The sequence below is a fragment of the Festucalex cinctus genome, chromosome 6 (assembly GCF_051991245.1).
Source record: "Festucalex cinctus isolate MCC-2025b chromosome 6, RoL_Fcin_1.0, whole genome shotgun sequence".
Lineage (NCBI taxonomy): Eukaryota > Metazoa > Chordata > Actinopteri > Syngnathiformes > Syngnathidae > Festucalex > Festucalex cinctus.
In genome coordinates, this window is record NC_135416.1 from 19,508,192 (window position 1) to 19,530,271 (window position 22,080).

Below are 22,080 nucleotides of genomic sequence, written 5' to 3' on the forward strand. Positions count from 1 at the left end.
GGCCTTTGAATGTCCTTCACTTAGAACCCTGAACTCACATAAAGACCAACCACCTTGACAATCTTAGCAAAGAACGGAAACATTTTCAGTGAAAAACGACACACACAGACAAAGACGCAGATTATGTAAAGAAAAAAATGGCTCGCAGATGTGCATAGTTCCGTTGCCCTCATGTGGTGGTGAGAGATGGTCTCTCTCCCTCCCAGCATTGCTCTACTGTCACGTCTCGTGCTTCTTCAAACATCTGCCAAGAAAAGCTCACTTCAACTTACTGATCGTTTTTTATTTAAATAAAACAAAAAGTGCATTTTAAGAAAGGCACAGCTACCAATTAGATTGCTTGTCTTGTTATTTGCGTAATTAAGGGCTTGTTAATGCTGCTGGTTGGTTTATTGGCAGTCCACCGGGACTACATGGGCCCGTTGTGATAACAAGCGTGACTCTCTCATGACCGGTTTTACACGGTGCTGCTTGATTTTGACCAGCAAAGCTTATTCTGATGTTTAATAATTTCCCTGTTACCTTGTGCCAGTTTGGCCGGATTGACTGGGATAGTTTCATTTGGAGCCAATTCAAGCTAAAAGCACTCAACAATGTGGCCTACTGTCCTCTATTAGTTGGAGCTGCTGCTCTGCAGATGGCAAGTCTTTTAGCATTTGTTAGCTAGTTAGCCTTCTTCCTTTACAGAGTGACCACTGTTCATTAGTGTGGAGTTTGCAAAACATCTGCCCTCTGTGTGAGTGTGCACACACAGAAAGCTCACTTGCCTCTTGGCCTTGTCAGCTGCTCGAATATGCTTTTCTTGCTTATTTAGCTCCTCATCCAACACAATTCACATGATGTCGTCGGGTCAGGAGCTCGCATTCGGGGCAGAGATTTATTTATAGACGTCATGTATCTGGATGCTATTTAAGAGACAAACCGCCTGAGTTGATGAATTTAATTCGGGTTGCATTCTGTTGCATAAAAAGTCATTTCAAAGTGAAAACGTTTTGGGTGAGGTCTAACAAAAAGTGTCAGAAAGGCTCCATATCAGTCACTTGCAGTAAAACCACTCTCCTCCCACTTCTGTTGCGCTGTATCTGAGATTGATGGATGCGGACTGGCAGTGCCAGTGCACCAACCATTACCACATATGGTCGCTGCCATGTTCGCTCACCCTGCTCTCTGCTCGAGGCTGACACACACACAGACGAGGCATTCCATGCATTTGCTTCCTGCATGATTGCGTTATGATATGCATATTCCTAATGAGCATCTTCCAACAAACAGTATCTTGTGAAATATAATTTGATGCAGATGATTTACTGGTGTAAGAGCTGCTGACCTAGTGAGTAGTGTTAAACTTATCAATATTTTTTAAATTTAGTCCTAGTTTTAGTCTTGTTTTATTTGTTCTTGTTCATTTTCATTACATTTAGTCAATCTCATCCAATTTTTATTTAGTCACGTTTTAGTCGACAATATAAGCCAAGCCAATGTTGCCAACTCCTTAGTAAGGAAAGTAGTTATCGGCTGTCTTTGTAGAAGTTGCAAAATGATGTCATTGCCAAATTTTCAGGAGAGTGGAATAAAGCTATGGGAGAGGCAAAAAGTAGGTAAAAAAACAACAACAAAAAAACACCCTAAATAACAACAGAAAAAGTTGCTAGATTTGTCGCTGGTTGCTTTTTACACAGACACACACACACACACAAAAAAAAGTCATCAAGAGGCTTTGGAAAGCCGCCAAATTTAGCGAGAAAGTCGCCAAGGTGTCAACACTGAGTCAAGCATTTTTGTCTTTATTTTAGACCAAGAAAACATAATTTGTCTAGTTTAATTCAACAAAAACTGCCAACATTTTAGTCTAGTTTCAGTCAGGACGATCATTTTACCCTTTTGCATTTATTGTCAGCAGATAATATTGAACATTGTGTGGCTAGCTCCTACATTAGCTCATAATATATAGCTAGCTCATTATTCTGTCTGCTTTAACCAAACTTGCAGTCTAACTGAAACCATAGTTGCGGGATCAGTCACGTATCTCAATTATCACAAATTTAACGTCACACACAACATGAACGGGTGGCCACTATCGCTACATGCTACAAGCTAGTAAGTTCCAGCAATAGTTTGCTAGCCGCTGGTTTAATGTTACGTTATAAACAACTACCACCAAACTTTTTGTTATTTTCCTACAGTCTTTGCAGTGAAGTGACATATGTCGTTTCAGGTTTGTTGTGTTTTTTTCCAGCTACCTTGTGCCCACGTTCTTTCCCTTGAACTAAAATCAAGCATACTTTTTTGTTCTCTCCGTTTCATTGTCGCAAAAATGTGTCCATATCACGTCTTCTCCGTGATATGCCCCGTGCAAAACATGGTCATTAATTTACTTTTAACCTTTCACTTTGAATCCACCTCCCGTCTGTCCCATGTCACTGCAGATTTGAAGTGTCACTGTGTGTTATTGATGGATTAGCTGAGACAAGATTTGACAAAATTGTGTCATTTTCATGTCTTTGTTCGTGAACTAAAATGTCCATAGATTTTAGCCCGGTCTTTAATTAGCAAACTACATATTTGTGTTTGGCTTCATTAGTCCACGACATTGCATACTCATAGTTTTTTTTTTTTTTTTTTTTTTTTTAGTCTTGTCTAGTCTAATTTTTCGTCCGGTAAACAATGTGTGTTGACAAAAATATTTTCATGCAGTTTTTGTTAACAAAATTAAATTAACACTACTCGGGGAGGGTGATGATTGAAGCTGGAGGTTGTGGGGGTGACGATTGGGTCCAAAAAGAAGCAGAACTGAACTGGATCTGAAGCTGCACGTCAATGGGACAGCTGAGGCTTGTCTGGGAAGTCTCCTGGCTGCAGCTGGGGCCACGGTCTGCAGTCTGGAGCCCTGGGCCGTTAGAGGAGGGCAGAGCAGCCTGCGTGCCATCATTTGCATGATAAACAATTTAAGATATGCATAGCGACAACGTCGCTTGTCTCCAGATTATGGATGGCCCAGAAAAAGAGCAGATGACCGTTTCTCACACAAAACTGTGAAATGGGATTATATCTCTCATGATGCAATATATATTAAAGTGGGATATTAGTGAAGATTTGTTTGTTTACGTTCATCTTCACTAGTCAATTTTACGAATGCAAATCAGATTTGTGTTAGATTATTGCTTCGCTCCATATTTGATGGCGATACTGATGATGATATTGCGACATCATTTTGGCCTAACAATTTATCCATCCCAACATTTGCATCTTTTGTTTCTTGAGCGTCTTAATGAGGCCACTGTAGCAAAATCGAACAACACCTCGCACTTCCGCCTCCTTCCAACTACTCTTGTTCAATTGAAGCCTTGACTTTGAATCAATACTGAGTTAATTATGGCAGCCACCTCCCCTCCCTCTTTTTCTTCTATGGAGCAAAACCTTATTTGTTGCGATATCACTCGGAAGCTTCTGTGTGTCTTCTTGTGTATCTGTGTTGTGTAGACAAAGGTATTTAGCAGGCACTGAATTGGCACCTTAAACCTCCAAACCACCAACCCCCGTGTTCTTCACCACCTTACACATATTCTCACTGGGAAAACTGGGGATGAGTAATATGTGCTGTGTGTGTGTGGTGTGGTATGGAAAGGCTCCTTGATTGTGACATCTCTTTCCTGTGGCCCGCGTGTGTGTTCGTGCGTGTGCGCGTATGGGTCGCTTTGCAAGTTCACATATGGCGCTTTGTTTCGGTGATCACTTTAATTGATACTGAATAGGCCCAGATGCATGCTATTGTAATTACTGGACAGCAGCTAACATTTCCAGCATACACACTCCATTGTCTGTATAAACTGATGGTAATTGGATCCTACAGTCGCACCATGCTCTGATCAAATTGTTTCTATTTTTAGCTGTGGGCGCCAACAATTTTTAATAAAGGTAAACAGCAGGGGCATGGAGAAAGCCAAAATTCTTGGCAAGTATGAGAGGGGACCTAATTACGTGGGGTGCAGTGGTGGGGGTTGGGGTGTGGTATGTAGAGTATTCCATTCTTAGAATAAAAAGAATTAAAAAAAAAAATGATGAGACAATTATCTGCAATTTTGCACACAGTATGAGTTCAAACATCCGGGGTAAATTATTTCATTTTTTCATTTTTAGCAAGCCTTGTATCCCAGCAATTTATTTACAATAAACATATTCTTGACTGGATGCTTTCTTTAAAGATTACATTATAGCTTGTAATCATTTTATGCTGACTGAAAAAAATAATAATTCTTCACTTACTGAATTTTGCCAATACAAAAAAATATAGGGGAGTCAAATTTTAAATAAAAATGTGACTATTTATATCCATCCATCCATCCATCCATCCATCCATCCATCCATCCATAAAATCACAAGTAGCTGTAATTTAAATGTACATGTCTTGAGAAAAAAAAAAAAAATGTACATGTCGGACAGATGCCCATGAACTCATTCACTGCCAGTCATTATAGAAAATTTTTACATTTCCAATACTCACGTGATATTACATTCAATAATTATATATAAACCGAATCTACCAAATAACAGAATAGACTCCCTACTTTTTGTCCCGTCCCGTTCTTTTATAATTGACAGCAGAAAAATGTAGGTTTGCCAAAATACAGCCATTTCTCCCATGGACTCTGAAACTGTGTTTATTTCCTATAAAATGGGGCAATGATGTCATCTACCGGTGGTTGGGCATCAGTAAAGTTGTTTCCAAGTTTGATATTTACAGTGGAGCATGCTCAGATTCGCCCCCATTTAGCACCGCTCTAAAAAATACAATTGACAAGTATACTTGTCAAAGGCAGTGAATGAGTTAATATGTACATCTACTTTGATTGGGACTTTTTTTGGCCAACGGGTTATTTATTTATTTATTTATTTATTTATGGTGCATTCTATACAAAATATGTATTTTATGAACGAATGAAAAAAGATAATAGACCATTGCAATTAATTTAACGTCATTTTAAGGGAAAATGCTATTTTGGGATATAGGTATTTCTTTAAATACCTATTATTATTATTCTTATTATTATTATTATTCTTATTATTATTATTACATTAATACAGTGTTCCCTTGCTATAACGCGATTCACTTTTTGCGGTCTTGCTGTATCGCAGATTTTGTTTAGTGCAATTTTGCATGCATTTTTTTTAAAAATTTTTTTATAAATAATGTAGTTATTTTATAAAAATGTATGAAATGTAAATGCCTCAGTGAGAGAAGTTTATAAACTGTGTGGTGAGGGGTTTTAGAGCGTTAACACATTTATAACAAATGTAAAACATAAAGCGAACTACTTCGCAGATTTCATTTATTGCAGGTATTTTTTGGAACCTAACCCCAGCGGAAACCGAGGGAACGCTGTATTGTGTATCAAAAGTACTAATGGTATCAGTACTTGGTATCAGTATCAGCGACTATTCAAAAGTTGAGTATTCGTACTAGTATCGGTCTGGAAAAAGTGGTATCGAACATCCCTAATAATATAGTTTTGCCAACACATTTAACCATTTTCAAGTAATTATTGTGCTCTGCAATTATCTCAAGCAAAAGCGGCAGCAAAAGCAACTCCATTCCCTCAAAAAGTTTCATTTTCACACGTGTGTGCAGCTGCTGCAGCAAACCAGTTTTTTTTGCTGCAAATTGTGAGGAACCCTTTACCAATAAAGGAAGTGCGTATGTGACTTTTTGGGCTTAATCTGTAATTAGAAAAATGCATTGGCCTCCCGCTCTATAACTTTATAATTCCAAATGAAGTTTCCTCAACAAGCTCTCTGACCACAGATGAAGTGTATGCCAACATCTCGGGTGTGAATCTGCTGTCTAACTAAAACTTGTGCATATATATGCAAGTTTGTGTACAAGTGTGGTTTTGAACACTTCAACTGTTTATAGCTTTGTGTGCATGTGCGCGAGGGATGTTTGTTAAAGCTTTGCTACCCTAGGCGTGCAGGCTGAACATGAAAGGGTCTTTTGACTTGGCAAGCCTTGCCTGAGGACACCCCTCTATGGACTGTGCCAGCCCAGACTTGGCACACAGCTCGGCTCCTGAGGGACAGGATGAGCCTAAATGCTTGTATGCTGCGAGGGAGGGAAGGTGTGTATGTTAAAAGTGATGTTTTGTGGGCTTAAGAAGCAGAACCTATGGCGAGGTGGCAGGTGTGTACGCGTGTGTTTTTGTGGTTGACAATGGGAGAATATGTGTACTTATGGGTAGGTATGCCACAAAGTGTGTGTGCTGTCCTCAGGGCTGCTGAATTGGGCTTCCTGTGTCTCTGTTTGTCTTCTAACAACCTTGGTACCACAGCCTCAGGCCATTCAGGTGGAGGCTAGTTGAAGTATGCACCCGCACACATACAGTACACACAAAAGCAGCAACTCACAAATGCATTCACTCACTCACTAACAAATGTGCACAGACGCACACCTGTTTTGTGAGCACGACAATGAGTACGTTTACATGCTGTCAATAACCATTTCAAAACAAATATTTGGGAAGGCCATGTAAACACAAAAAAAACTGAATATGAAAAACCTTTTCTAACCTGAATATTTGGTCTATGTTCTGCGCACACTCCATTCACAAGGAATCTTGGTCTGAACTACTTTTATGCACGGTGGCCATCTTACGTTGCCACTTGCTAAACGAGCCCACTTGAATATAGAGCTGTCAAAATTAATCAATTAATCAACAAGTAAAATTAATCGACAGCTATTTTAATAATCAAGTAATCGTTTAGAGACATTTATTAATTTAAAATTGTCCAAATCCTCTGATTTCAGCATACCAATTAGGGATGTAATGATATCCAAATATCATAATGTTATCATGATATGAACTCACAATACGATAATTATTACAATATTGTGGGGAGGTTGGCGATATTTAAAAAAAGGTCACAATATTTAAAAAAAAAAAAAGAGCTCATACTTGTACTTGTACATAACAGCAATACATATAAACTACCTCCAATCTCTCATACACTTAATATTGAGGCACTTATTCGCTAATGCAAGCACACATTGAGTTCCTCCACGTATTGACTCTCTTCACAAGCATGTTACAATCCCCTTCATCTGACAATTAGTGTAGATTTTAAACATAGAAAGGCCAAAACATCCCTAATGTAAATTAAACAGCACTAAAAAACTAGCCACCAGAGGGTGCTAGAACTGGACAAATGGAAATCAATCTGACTTTTTCAACAGATGTGTAGCTTTTAAATATCGTGAACATGACGAGGACGATATTGTGGCAGTTTTAATATCACCAGATCACGATATTGCCGTTATCGTTACATCCCTAATACCAACAGTAATTGTTCAATGATTTCTGTAGTCTTTGATGAAAGAAGACTGATTATCCTCTGGGTTCATCAAAATAAGATATTTGCAAACATCTAGTTTTTCTTTGGAAAACAATGATCGAACCTGATAACATAGTACAACCTCAATCCCCCTTTCTAAAAATCAGTATATGACTACAAAGTATGAAATAAACACTAATCACTGGTTAATAAACAGTAAAAAGGGGGCAAAAATGCTTTTGTAATGCACTTTAATGCGAAATTAAAATGAATCCGATTAGTTGCTTAATCGATTGAATAGATAGATTAATCCATTCTAAAAATATATTTGATAGTGACTATTGAATACATTTATTTCTCTGTGGTGTTTTCACGTTATTTTCTGTATCTACGGCGACAATGCCACAGTGTGTATATACACAAGACCTGTATGTCTGTCGCGCTACCCACCAGAAATACACAAGCAGAGGTAAACAAAAATGGCAAAACATGGCCACATAGGACACAACCACATTTTGGGTACGAGGAGGAAACCAACTACTTTTTAGTGTTTTTTTATTGATTGTAGTAAGCTAAAAGCAGAAATTAGGTCTAAATGCGTAATGAACGACCTTGTTCGTGCGCCACAATTTAGCTCGAATTATTTGGTATATGCGGGAACACCGCCTGCTCGGTTTATCCTGAATATTTCAGAAGCCAGAATTTTGACCTTAACCCGAATATTGACTGCATGTAAACGTAGCCATTGTAAACCAACTTCCGTGACCGTCATAAATGTTTTGTGGCAGAGGCCCTTTGATCCTTATTCAACCTCCCTTTTCCCTCCATCTTACTCCTCAATTTCTTTCCCTTGCAAAGTGTTTCTTGCTTGTCTTAAAGAACTGCAAAGTGGTCAACGTTAGCATTAAACGCATAATCTTGAGTTCAGTCAAACGCATACATGATCACGATCCATCCATCTTGTCAACCAGCCGTCAAACAAAAGTGTACAACAGAAGCGGCCTTGTTTGTCTTCGGAAGAAAACGTCGTGAAGAAAAAAAAAAAAAAAAAAGACTGTCCTGCCTCTGTCCTGTCAATAGCGTGGCAGACAGTCACATCTCAGGGCCAGGGGTCATCTGACAGCATCGAGGCCTGTCACACCAGCCGCCAACTTCAGCACCTGCAGGTTAATGACTTTATTTTTAGCCAGAACAGAAAGAGAAGATGAAAAAGTGACTTTCATACAGCTGTACCTCCGGAAGTGGCAGATGTGAGCAAAAAAGGAAGTGGCGAGACAGAAAAAAAATAAAAAACGTTGACATGTGAAATTGATATTAAATACGACCTAAACTTCAAATGTAATAATGATCATTCAGACTAAAAATGGGAAAAGATAGCTTTTCTGTCTTTTCTATTTTACCTTAGCCTGTCACACCATTCTCTACTTTTTCTATTGTGATCTGAGTCTGAGGAACTTATTGCTTTGTCTTCCTCACAGCCGGATTTATAATATTGAGGCCTTCAGAGAGTCACAGTGATGAGGGTGTTGTGTTTATGTGAACCGACTGATCCTGGTCACTCGCTGTCTTTAGTCTTTCGTCCTCCATTATCTTTTTCACTACAAGTCCCAGTGCTGTGGGTTTGGCCTTTCTGACTGCGTGTGTAGGTTTGTATGTGATAATATATACAGTAACTATGAGACTGTATTTGAATGGCTTTTTGTCTATACAGCTGTGTTTTGCCATTCTTATCACACATACTGTAGATATGAGACATAGAGGGCCCCTGTGTCTGTCTTTACACTTGTGGAAACTCTGTGCGCCATCTCAGCATGCACACATAAACCGCGTCTTCTGCTCCAAGTACTGTATACTAATAGATGCTCTTTTCTTTTCCTCTGAGGAGGTTGCTTTCAAAAGCCCCATTGCCTCATGATGGCTCAAGTTAGCAGTGCGTTTGATCTTAACTTCAAATCTGACATCTTATAAATGATGATCACAAGACCGAGTCTTTCCACTTCACTGCCGGCTATATGGAGTTCGATGCACAACAGTTTACATCCTCACACAGAAGCCGTAAAATCCACTTTTCCCATTAGTGGTGTCCTCCAAAAAATCGATACAGGAATATATTGTTGCAGGCCTGTTCACAATACACGTATTGATACAATCATTCATAAAGTTTGCCGGCACATCTCTGAAAGCGGCTCCTTGCTGGCAGTGTGCACACATTTCGAACTGGCACGGCACTGGCGGGAAAGCGGAAGCGCTGCTGACATTTAGAGTAGCACTAAGGAACTTTTCAATCTTAATAAAATATTTTCATAATTCTTCTGATGAAACATCGACTTAAAACTATTTGAATGGTAGCTTTGCCATGTATCATTTTTACTGGCACTAGCAACTTTGAGGAGGATGGAAGGAATACTGCCACATAAAAGTGCTTTATGGCATACGTCACCCCTTTCTCCTTTCGTTTCAAAGACAGAAGTCAATTTAAATGTAAACGCACGATTACTGATTTCCTGGCAGAAGCTACAAAACTGTCATGGTCCACGTCTGCAGGCTATGCTCTCAGTTGTCCTGTTGTTGTATTTCCAGTTTGAGCCTGACCTGCGGTGGTGCCCATGAGACGCTGCACAGCTGCTGCTCATCAGCAATTATGTCTTGTACATTGAAGAGGCTGCTTCTGCTCCTGTCTTTTGTTGGACTATTCACTTGCTCATGCCTCAGTCCAAGATAGCCTCGTTTGCGACCTCGACCTTGATCTTTTCTTCGCGTCTTGTTACTTGTTAAGTTCTTGAAGATTTCCGTTGTACTTTGCCTTGTTACCCTTTTGGATTGGCTCAAGTGTGTTTTCGGTTCTGCATATTTGTTGCGTGCATTTATTATTATTTAAATTTGCTCTTTTTATTGAACTTTTGCCTGAGTGCTTAATTTTTGTTATACATAAAACCTTTTCTAAATGTACTTATTTGTGTTTTGGGGATCCACTGGTACATAGCAAAAACAACTGAAATGTTTTGTGTGAAGAGAGAAAAAAGAAAAAGGGAAACTACCAGGATAAAAGGACAGTCAAGGATCAACATTGGTCCAGCTTTCACTCACTGACATGACTTCAAGAACGACGCAATGCGGTTTTCCTCATGGGAAATGTGGTCTTTCTTCAGGCGTAACATTACCGCTTTTATCCATATGGTGCTGCCATAATCAACACATACTGAAAGTTCCCTAGTGTCGCTTTAAAGAAGAAACCATTTTTGCCATACAGCATAATAAACACATTATTTGGGTACAGTACATATGTTTTAATAAAAATGTATGTAAAGTAACTTGAAGGTCATGTTTACACACATGTATCATATCGTGAGGTTGTTGGCATACCCAGCATTATTTCCCACACCACAACGATCCTCACCCGTCGTTGCTTACAGACATACATGCAAACATAATATGCACACTCCTGTCCCTGCCACCCTTTACTCTTGCAGGCTGAATCTCACTGATAACATGCTGGTGCCCTCATTTAAATTTGAAGCGCTTCTTTAATCTTCAAAGGCCTGATTGCTTTATGAATATGCATGGTCTGAGCTGACTCTCAGTTCATTACCTTGTTGTAAATTCTAATGACCATTAGGGCCCTGTGCGGTAATTGCCAATTGTTTTGCATTTTTGATTAGGCCATTACTGAAGCGCATTCTGAACATGTCTGCCCTGCCAGCCTGCCAGGCCATGACAAGAGGCAGAGAGGAGTTGAAAAGAACAGAAAGGGGAGCGCATAACAGACATGCTAGTTTGCTCATTAGTTGGCTACTTAGTGTGAGTGGTAGTGAAACACAGGGTTAAAAAAGGCTTAAAGCATTTTTTTTAGTTTTGTTTTGGGGAAGGAAGAGTGACTTATGAGAGACACAAGACAAGAGCGGATGGCCTGGATGCACCCGAAATAAGGTTCATCCCGGTTGTTTCCGCAGCGCTTGAGTGCAAGAACGTGTACCTGACTTCATTTATGTCAGCATATGTAATTGTTGATTGTGTGCGTGGCTGCCCGTCCGACTGTGTGTACATGTCCAAGTTTGCGTGCAAGCGGGCGAGTTAAGCGGGCTTGCCGGTGCGCCGGGAGTGGTCGGGAACTTCTGGTGGTGTATCCCAATGCTCGGCGTGCCTGGGACTTATGAAAGATTGATGCCTCCTAGCAGAATGGCACGGCCCTGCTACAACTTGATAACATCTAATGGATAATTTAACGCTCTAAAACCGGCAGGCTGGTCCCCCTCTCGAGCTGGATGGAGCGGACAGCAGCTGCTGGGCTTTTGGGGGGGATGCTGCTTTGACGGGAGTGTCAGAGGGAGACTTGAGGACAAGCAGAAAGGGGAGAAAAGAGAGGGAGCAAAGGAGGAAGAAAGCAAAGTGTGTGTCCATGGCGTGACTGGAAGCCCAACTTTAGTGCCCAGAGTGAACTTTATAGTGTCAAGAGTTGATTAGGCAGCTCTTGTCACAGTTGTTAAGATATGAGAAAAAAAAAAGCCGTCTTCTTCAACTTAAATGCACTTTTACTCCCTGCAGTCATCCGTTCTCTGCACATGTGAACAGGAGTAGGAACAAGGATAATATTTGTGCCATGTTTCAGGTATCTGTATTAACACGACATATCTCGTTTAACAGTCAGATGTCAGAATAGTTGCCTTTGAATCTGATTTAACCTGTTTACCACAACATTTTGGAATTTGCTTCCAAATTGAAGATTAGGGAAGATTTTTTTTCTGTTTCAAGATTGCTGGTGCATCAAAACCTAGTTGGATGAGTTTGTTTATAAGACCTGAACAGCCCCATCAAACACATTGCAATGAACTAGAAGAGAGATTGTAAGTCATCAATGTCATCCCCACCAATTCTGTATTTTTTTTTTCCCGTTTTACCTTACTATATATGTGTCATAGCTCTGTATGGGGCCTAAGCACACATGAACAAAGTTGTTGGTACCTTTGCGTATAAGGTAATAAACGCCCGCAATGGTGACCTAAGTGAACTGGTGAGACTTGTATTAACCCCAGAAAAAAAATAAAAAAATAATAAATAAATAACAAGCAAGTTATTCTTTTTTTTTTTTTTTTTTAAATTACGTATGTGCTTATTATTTGCATCAGTTTGAAGTTATTTTAGAGACAGAAGGGTAGCACTTAAGTCCATGTCTGTAGTGTAAGGGTGAACACATGCAACCTCCATGTTGGGTCAAGACATCTCTTGGCCAGTTTCCTCCAAGGTTTCATTAAATGTGGAGAGTCACAATTACTGCCAGACGCTCTTCCCTTTAGTCCTGGGATAGGCTGCAGCCCACCACATCACAAGACAAAAGGTGTAGAAATGAATGGATGAGTCTGCTATAATATATCTAGACAAGGGTGTTGATGTTTGGGGTGAATCGGAAGACTTTGGGTTCCCCTTGTGAATTACCCCTATAAAATCCGGGTCACGGCACCAGTTGTAAGGTTCAGGAGAACCCTTGCCCAGTATGACCAGAAGACTGCATATTCTCAGTTGAACTATTTACTGGATACCAGAAAGATTGAGGACACAACTGTGGAGCCCTTTTCTCTTAATATGCGGAAGAAGGTCTAATCTTCTCCAAAATGGCTTCTATTCTTATACTGTCTTGGCCACCCTCCCACAAAGGGGGCGGGGTGCACAGCCTTGCTCATGTGACAATATTTGACACGATGGTTTGAACTGGTTTCAACTAGATAAGTGTGTCAGAGTGCAGATAGATAGGAAGACGCCAAGCCAGGACAGGTCACAGCGACACAATGGCCTAGCTCAAGTTCCCTATCTAATCATTAAGAGGCCTAATCTAACAAGCACATACAAATTTTTAATCTCTAAAATAATCTCTCAACAAGACCCCCGTCGACAAAGGTGGCAGGGGGGCTCTTATCATTTTACTATATCGACGCCTTAAAAGAACACACCACTAATAACATATTTTCCAGCATCGGATTAGGCATTGTGTATAAATAATAAAAGTGTATATATCTCTGGCATCTTATTCCTTGAAATATCTTTGAAACCGATTAAGTATCAAAATAAAAACATACCGTGTGCAACGCCATTATCCTGGTCACATGACCGTGATGACGTATCCCGTGCGTAAACGACAGCTGTCGCCGTTGAACTTGAATGGGAGTTTGTTGACGCAATGGGCAAGAAAAAGACCGTCTTCTATGGCAATTACTTCACCAATTCTGATCAGAGTAAAATCGTCAGCACGTCCGGTTTCATGTAATTCCGTGGGGCGGTGGAAGGTGGCCTCCTAATGTGGGCTAAAGCGTGCTTAGCACACATGTAGCTGGCCAAGCAGAATAAAAGTCAGCCGGATGTTTGTCGTCCAAGTTAGGGACCATCCACAACTTACATTTCCAGAGTGAACAATGTCAATGGTTGGTGACTTGACTGGTCATTTGAGCCTCTGTAACACTCAAGTTGTAGATGCTGTCCAACGCTGACTTGCTTATAAGCCGGCCAGCTGAATGAGTCCTCCTTATCGGCCAGTTTCATCCCCGTTTTCGGCTGGACACAGATCTTTGGTGAGTCCTCTGTGTCTGTACGACTACTGCATAATTCCACCTTTGATGTCTGCCGTGGGACACAATAATTCCTTGTGAATGTCTTAGTTGTCATTAGCGGCCATGTCATAGATGAGTTTTACGTGCGCGACACATCACGATGATCACGTGACTGTTCTAAATGGCCGATACTGTACTTAATGTAAAAATATTCATATAAAGTGCTATAAAATCATAATCCCTCAACATAAATTGACATTTTTTTCAGGGAAGAGTTGAAATGAACCATTTCACAAAATAGCTAGTTCTTCACAAGTCTTGCATTCCTTTAAAATAATTGCCTAAGTCTTTTTTTTCAGATTTTTCAGGATCTCCTCATGATGCAAATGGTTCAATTTTTTTTTTGAGGCAAAAAAAAAAAAAAAAGACTTAGGCAAGAGTGTGATGATATTTTCATTTGTGAAAATATGTATCATTAAGAAAATATCTGTCAGCCTCCCCGACCATCAATGAGGGCCCCTTCATGACAATTTTGGTGCTAGACTCTGTACCTGGATACCTTTTAAAATGCACTTTTTACAATCCCTTTCTCAACCTTATTTTGTCCTCACTCATTAGTTTAGCGGAAAAATATAGCTTCAAAACCAATTCAGTTCAAACTAACATGTACATGACAAAAAAAGCCACATTCATTAGTCCATCCGTAAAAGATTGTGGATCTTTTGTGTTAGGTTCTCTTGTCCCGCTCACATGTAGGATTCATAATCTCTGCAGCTCTGAGGTCTTCAGTCAGCCTCTTATTCCCAGACTATTAAACCGTTGACAGTTTGGTTAATCGCCCCGCAGTTGGACTTCAAGGGGAGTTACAAAGAGGTCAGCAGACGCTTTCTCGTAAGGTGTGGAGAGAAAAAGCCAGGTGTATGTACTGTTCTTTGCTCTGTGGTGTGCCTCAGCCCAAAGAGGTCATTTTTTTCTTGTTTTAACAGCTCAGAGGATGCACAAGGTTAAGTTCTGTCTTTCCTCGAGCAGAAAGAAAGAGGACATTTTTACGGCCCCGTATAAGGAATTCCGGGAGTAAGTAGCAAGCCAGGACGTCTCGTCTACAGTATGTCCAGTCTGCGTGTGCCTGTGTTCACACACGCTCAGAGAGGAAGGTAGCAGTCTGCTTTGAGGCATCTCATGAAGACAGCATGATAGATGGCTTTGTTAAAGGGTCCCAGGGTGTCCCCTGAACTTGAAGCACTGTGTTTATCTTGAATAGGAGACGTGCGGGAAGGTGGGGAGGCGAGGGGTGGTAGTGAGCAGGAGGAGAAAGGGAATGATATAGCTTTCAGGGGAAGGGAGAGAAAAGGAGGGGAGGAGGAGGGTGAGTTAGGGTCTGTATCTGGGCAGGCCTGGCTGGGGGTTGGGGAGGTTGTGTCCGTGAGCAGGCATGGCTGTTGGAGGATAGAAAAAGGGGGGGATGGGGCATCTCTCCTCGTAGCTGTCCATTAACAGATGAACTTGGCAATGGTCCAGGCCTCAAAGGTCTTGGGAGACACACATTCACTTGCTCACGCACACATGGATGCACACTTCCCTGGTACCTGCTGACTGTGGTTGGAATGCCACCATAGTTCTTTTTTGTCCAGAGGCGAAAAAGGACACGTTTACCTATGTCAGAACCAGTTCAGACCGGTTGGAGCGCCAGCCCGAAAGAAGGCAGACGGACGGGTCTGGCGGTCAACCGGCCCTTCCGTCTCGGTTTCTCTCTGCTCCATATCCTGCTCATCTTTTCTTGTCCTGTTGTGTTTTTCAGACTCGGAGGAGGAAATCACGAGAGAACCTCTAACCTGAGGGCACAGGACAATGCAGAAGTGATAGAAAAAGATGTGAGGGAGCGTGGGAAAAATGAAAGGAACAGATAGTCGAAAATAGGGCGGTAATAGGAGGGGAAAGGGTTTCGTTGTTGTTGGTGTGCTCGTCTTGATGGGGCAACAACACCACCTCTGCTATTGTGTACTGAAAACATTGCAGCAACCATAATGGAAGTTACAACTCTGTGTGAGTGTGAGTTTGGAGGATCATAAATCATAATAGACAAACTTTATTGAGAATAATTAATTGTAGGGTTAAGGTATTTACATTATTTTCCCTATTATTTAATTCCTTATTTACGCCTCTTTTTATGCCTGCCATATATGGATGTAGCCCCCCTCCTAATTACACCTGGGATATATCCCTTGAGTTTTGAGTGTTAGCTAATCTGACCTTAAGATGTCAAATCACATTGAATTCAAGGCATCGTAAACGTATTGCTTTGGTACTTAACGTTTACTTTATGCCAGTATTCAAGACCAATCTCTCAATGTTTGCCATTAATAGACTATTGTTTATGCTGAATGAGAAGCTATTGTACATTATAAGATGTTTTTGCCCACATTATATTTATTATAAGGGATGTTCGATACCACTTTTTTCAGACTGATGCCAGTACGAGTACTCAACATTTGAGGAGTTACTGATACCAATGCAAAGTACCGATACCACTAAACATCAAAAACAAAATAGTCAGATAATTTTAAGGAAAGACCTATTTATCCCAATAAAGCATTTTTCCTCAAAATTGCATGAAATTAATGGCAATTTTCTATTCTGTTAATTTCTTGTTCCTGATTGTAAAAAGCCCACAAGATTGCCAATACTGGTATCAGTCGCTGTTACAAGTACAGGGTGACCCAAAAAGATGCGTACCCATATTTTATTGGATAAAAAAATCAATTTTTTAACGAATGTCTTTTCTGTTGCAGGACGTGAAAGGTGAACCTATGGATGATCATTTGCAGCTATAGTTGCCCTGAAAATGTCTTGGACAAATCAGCAGAAGATATTCTCCCTGGAGACCTATTTTGCGACAAAATCACACCAGAGTGTACAGATTCAGTTTGGAAAGCGTTTCCATTGTCGCAACTTTCCATCAAAATCAACGATTGTTAGTTGGATTAAGAAGTTCATAGAGCATGGGACTGTAGTGGGCCTATGTTCTAAAGCCACAGGGGGAACTTAATCCGGTTAGGAAGAAGAGTGCAAGGACAGGAGAAAACATTGGTGCAGTGAGGGACTCAGTAGGACGCAGCCCTAGGAAATCAGTGCGTAGACGCAGCCAAGAACTCGGAATGACAAGGGAGTCACTGCGGCGTGTTCTTACCTCTGATCTGCACCTATACCCATACAAGATCCAAATAAAGCAAAAATGAGCTGATGCTGACAAGGAAAAGCGAGTAACAATGTGTGAATGGTTCTGTAATGTGCTTGAAAATGATGAAAACTTTCTTGACAACGTTTGGTTCTCAGAACTGAACTCTGAACTTCTTAATCCAACTAACAATCGTTGATTTTGATGGAAAGTTGCGACAATGGAAACGCTTTCGAAACTGAATCTGTACACTCTGGTATGATTTTGTCGCAAAATAGGTCTCCAGGGAGAATATCTTCTGCTGGTTTGTCCAAGACATTTTCAGGGCAACTATAGCTGCAAATGATCATCCATAGGTTCACCTTTCACGTCCTGCAACAGAAAAGACATTCGTTAAAAAATGGATTTTTTATCCAATAAAATATGGGTACGCATCTTTTTGGGTCACCCTGTACCAATACCTTGAAATTAGGTCGGGTACTCGCCCATAACTATTTATTATTATTCATCATCAAAGCACAATAACAGCACAATTGCCCAGCAGATTAAAACAAAAGAAAACAAAACAAAACAAAACAAAACAAAATAAAACAAAACAAAACAAAACAAAACAAAACAAAACAAAACAAAACAGTAATTAAATTTTTTCTGAATGTTATGAATGGGGATGGGTGGATAACAGGTGTAGGTATCGGTGCTGATACCAGCCTTATTTTAAGGTATCAGAACTCACGACAGTGGCAGATACGATCAGGAAGTAGAAATTGAAAATGCATGAAATTTTAATGACAAATGCTATATTGGGATCTCTTGGTCTTCTTAGAAAAATAATCTGTCATTGTTTTTTGGGGGGCGGCAGTACTGAGGACGCAAGATTGAGTTCAGGCTTCGGCCTTCCTGGGTGAAGTTTGCATGTTCCCCCCGTGCCTGCGTGGGTCTTCTCCGGGTGCTCCGGTCTCCTCCCACATTCCAAAGACATGCATGGCAGGTTAATTGGATGCTCTGAATTGTCCCTAGGTGTGCTTGTGAGTGTGAGTGGTTGTTCGTCTCTGTGTGCCCTGCGATTGGCTGGCAACCAGTCCAGGGTGTACTCTGATAGACTGATAGGGTGATAGGCTCCAGCACCCCCGCGACCTTTGTGAGGAGCAAGTGGTTAAGAAAATGGATGGATGGATGTTTTATGGGGAATTCTTTTGTACTTGCGGTATCGGTATTTATTATTGGTGACTACTCAAGAGTTGAGTGCTCTTATTATTGATCTGAATAAAAGTGGTATTGATCATCTCTATTTATGTTTTTTTTTCCACTAAGCTCAAAAATTAAGTTACGTCCAACAAATTAAGGATCTAAGAGTGATTTGGGGGAAAAGAGTGTAATTTTCAGTCATGTAACATGCAATTACAGCATATACAGCGGCTGAAATAAGTATTTAACGCATCATCATTTTACTCACTAAATCTATTTCCAAAGGTGCTATTGACCTGAAATTTTCATCTGATATTGGGAACAGCTCGAGATTTTCAATTGGATTCAGATCAGCAACAGCACCCTTAACATTTAGCCTTCCTAGCAGAATTGCAATTTTTTTGTCATGTTTGTATTTGTTGAATCATACATAGAGTGGCACATTCAAACGCTATCTAAAGATCAAGCATTTTAAATTTCATATTAAAGTGGTTGGCCTGGAAATGTTCACTCTTATCTCACAACAATCTCATTGTGTGTGAAGATGTTTACCTGCCGTGTGTATCTAAATCGAATCAGCTGCTCACAGCAGCATTGTCACGTGGCTAGCCCCGCAAGCACCAATGCGAGACTCGGAAGGCTGCTCGCGGGTGTCAAAAGCCGCCGTTGACGGATGGGTGGAGTTTTATGAATTCATCACATGCATGCTGTAGGGCAAACATTGATAATGTATGTTTGCGTGTTTATGTGTTCCCATGGAAGTGCACTCAATCTAATTTGCATGTATTCACACACACTCACATTAATTTGTTATTTATAAAGAAGGTTCTTCCTTTTATCTCTGTCGTCTTTGCTCTTTTTCTTGCAGCCTTCCATTTCTTGCTCTCGTTCTCAAAAACCTGTGCTCTCCAAAACTCTTGGTGCTGAATCCAACTACAGTTCTTGTTGCTGTGTGCAGGACTGCTTTTTTGTTGTTGATTTCTTAAAAATAATGACCCCCTGTAAATTTGCATATGTATATGTGCAGATTGTATGAGAAGTGCTCTCACACTTAAAGCAGTTCGGTTGGGTGAAGGGGGATGTTGTAAGGCCAGTGTGTATATAGTTTATGTGTGCGTGCATTGATGGGGGGTTGTGTTGGCACTTTGAGACCCCCACCGCACTACCCCCAGCCCCTCCCAGACAAAGCCGGCCACCACTCCCAGATGGTAGTCTGCTCTCTTCGGCCATGTGTCTGGTGTGGATGTGTGGGTGTATTTATGGACAGCTACAAAGACGGAGAGAGTGAGGGAGAAATTTGCAAGTGAGACCGTTCGGAAAAGTGAAATACTGATGCAGGGAGAGTGTTCCCGTGTGTGTGTGTGCGCGTGCACACTTGAGGAGTTTAAGACTTGTCTGTACTTACAGATTGGTTTGCATATCGTGAGTAAAAGCGACCCAGTGTGGTTCGCTGTGTTGTCCGTGCCGTGTTCCAGATGCATTAGAATACATAATGCAAGACATAGGGACAAAGGGAGGGAAAAAAGGGTAACAGAGAGGCTGCAGATAGAGAGCTGGACTAACTGACTGGCAGATGAGAAAGGGAGGGGAGGGGAATACAGTTGGTTAGTTTAGCTAGATTGTACGCATGGACAATTCTTTGTCTTAGTGCTGATGACCTAAAGATGGTCGTGGATGTCTGGCTAATGGGGTCAGCGTTAAAGCGATACAAAACTTATAACTCATTTTCCAGTATTGGATTAGGCATTTTGTATAAATAATAAAAGTGCAAATATCTCTGGCAACATATTCCCTGAATTTTCCTTTAAACCGATTAAGCATCAAAATAAGAACATACCGTGGTGAACGCCATTATCCTGGTCACATGATCACGACGACGTATCCCATGCATACCATCTTCTGTCCCAAATACTGCACCAATTCTGTTCAGAGTAAAATCGTCAGCACATCCGGTTTTATGTCATTCCGTGGGCCGGTGGGGGGTGGCCTCCTAATGCGGGCTAAAGCGTGCTTAGCACACAACATGCAGCATGGCCTGGAAGAATAAAAGTCACCCAGAAGTTTACCATCCAGGTTAGGGACCATCCAAAACTTACATTTCCAGAATGAACAATGTCAATGGTGACTTGACTGTTAATTTGAGCCTCCGTAACGCGCAACTTGCAGACACTCCCCAACGATGACTCACTATGAGCTGGCCGACCGAACGTGTCTTCCTTATCGGCCGGTTTCATCTTCACTTTTAGCTGCACACAAATGTTTCTCTTTGTTGTCACCAAGAGCCATGTCATTCAATGTGTATTTTACACACACGATACATCACAATTATCACGTGACTGTCCAAAATGGCCCATAATCGCTCAACATCAGTTGATAATTTTTTTCTGGGAAGAGTTGAAATGAATCATTTCACAGAATAGTCGCTTAGTTGTGGGAATGCTGAGAGCATCCCACATGTTATTCGGATTTTTATTCTCCTCATTTTTTTGCCAAGAAACAACTCCCACATTACACTTCCAATTTACAGCATTCAAATTTCAACTTGCTTCAAAACGTCACGCCTTCCGGGGTGATAATGGCCTGATTCCACATTACTTACAGTACTCGCACAATTTAACGTTAAAGATAAACTTTTCCCCATTCATTTTCCATGGGACTGACGTAGAACTTTTTCCAAGTCCTTTTCCACACCCCCTTCCATACATACATACAACTGATCATCATTACTAACTCTATGATACTGCTCAGTGTTGCACTTGGTTAAGTGTGCTGTCCACTAACTAGGAGGTCCCAGGTTCAAATCTCACCTCCGACTGTACATTATGTCAAATATGTCAGTTGGCAACTGAAATGTTTAAATGCTGTCATCAGATGACTCTTTTTAAAATACATACGCCATTAGCCATTGAATTTGAACAAGGCAAGTGAGCTCAGTCGTTAGAGCAACTGCTTCCCCCATGGAGAACCTGGGTTCAAACCCCGCTTGGACCTCATTTTAGTACATTCGATGGTTTGGTACCAACAGAGTGTCATATCAGGAATTGGATTATAATTTCTCTGAAATGATTAAATCCCACCTTAGACAGATTTAAGTTCAAGTTTTCCTTATATTCATTTATCTTTCAACTTCAATGAAAACATAATTTTCACATAATTTATCTTTCAATTTACTTCATAAGCATTCAGCTTAGCATTCAGCTATTAGAATTCAGATTTCAGCATTCCCACGCAATTTCTTCAGAAATTGCACGTAGTCTATTTTTTATAAACAAAACAGTGGGCTCGGCGCCACCGTCCTTGACAATAATCGTACGCCTACCCAGCGTCAAAAACATTCACAGCCAAACAAAAACAAAAGCGCTGCACTTGCACAAAAAAAACAGAGGCGCCACCCCGTGGCGTGGTGTCACACTGCGGATTGTTACAATAAGAATAGCTTATTGTTCAAATATGCAGATATTCTGGGCAGTGGATTTTTCATTTTCATTCATTCATTTTCACTTGGAAGTTCATTTTAGCCAGGCGGTAAACAGTCTCCATCAAGGTGTAAAACAAAACGTGTCTTAAAGTCCCGTCTAAATCCGGTTATTCCCCTGCGGCTGTATGTTGAAACAAGCCTGCAGCTCTGTTAAGAAGGGGCTATCTGTTGGACCGACTCCAGCTTCTCTGACCTTGATGTTTGTTTTCCTTGTATTCACAGACATAAACATGGCTCACGCATCCAGACACAGCGAGCAAGGAAGTTATCCTCTCTCATGTCTAATTTCTCGCTCTTTGATAAATACTGCAGAGATCTTTGGGATTTTGATGTGGGTTTGCGTAAATAAAAATTCTCTACAAAAGTCCTACAAGTGTTTTGAT

At 40.7% G+C, this 22,080-nt stretch overlaps 1 protein-coding gene across 1 annotated transcript in view; it reads left to right on the forward strand.

The window, feature by feature from the left end:
- Nucleotides 1-22,080, forward strand: part of LOC144020868 (BCL11 transcription factor A-like) — a 48,644-nt gene that overhangs the window by 3,308 nt on the left and 23,256 nt on the right. The window lies entirely within an intron of this gene.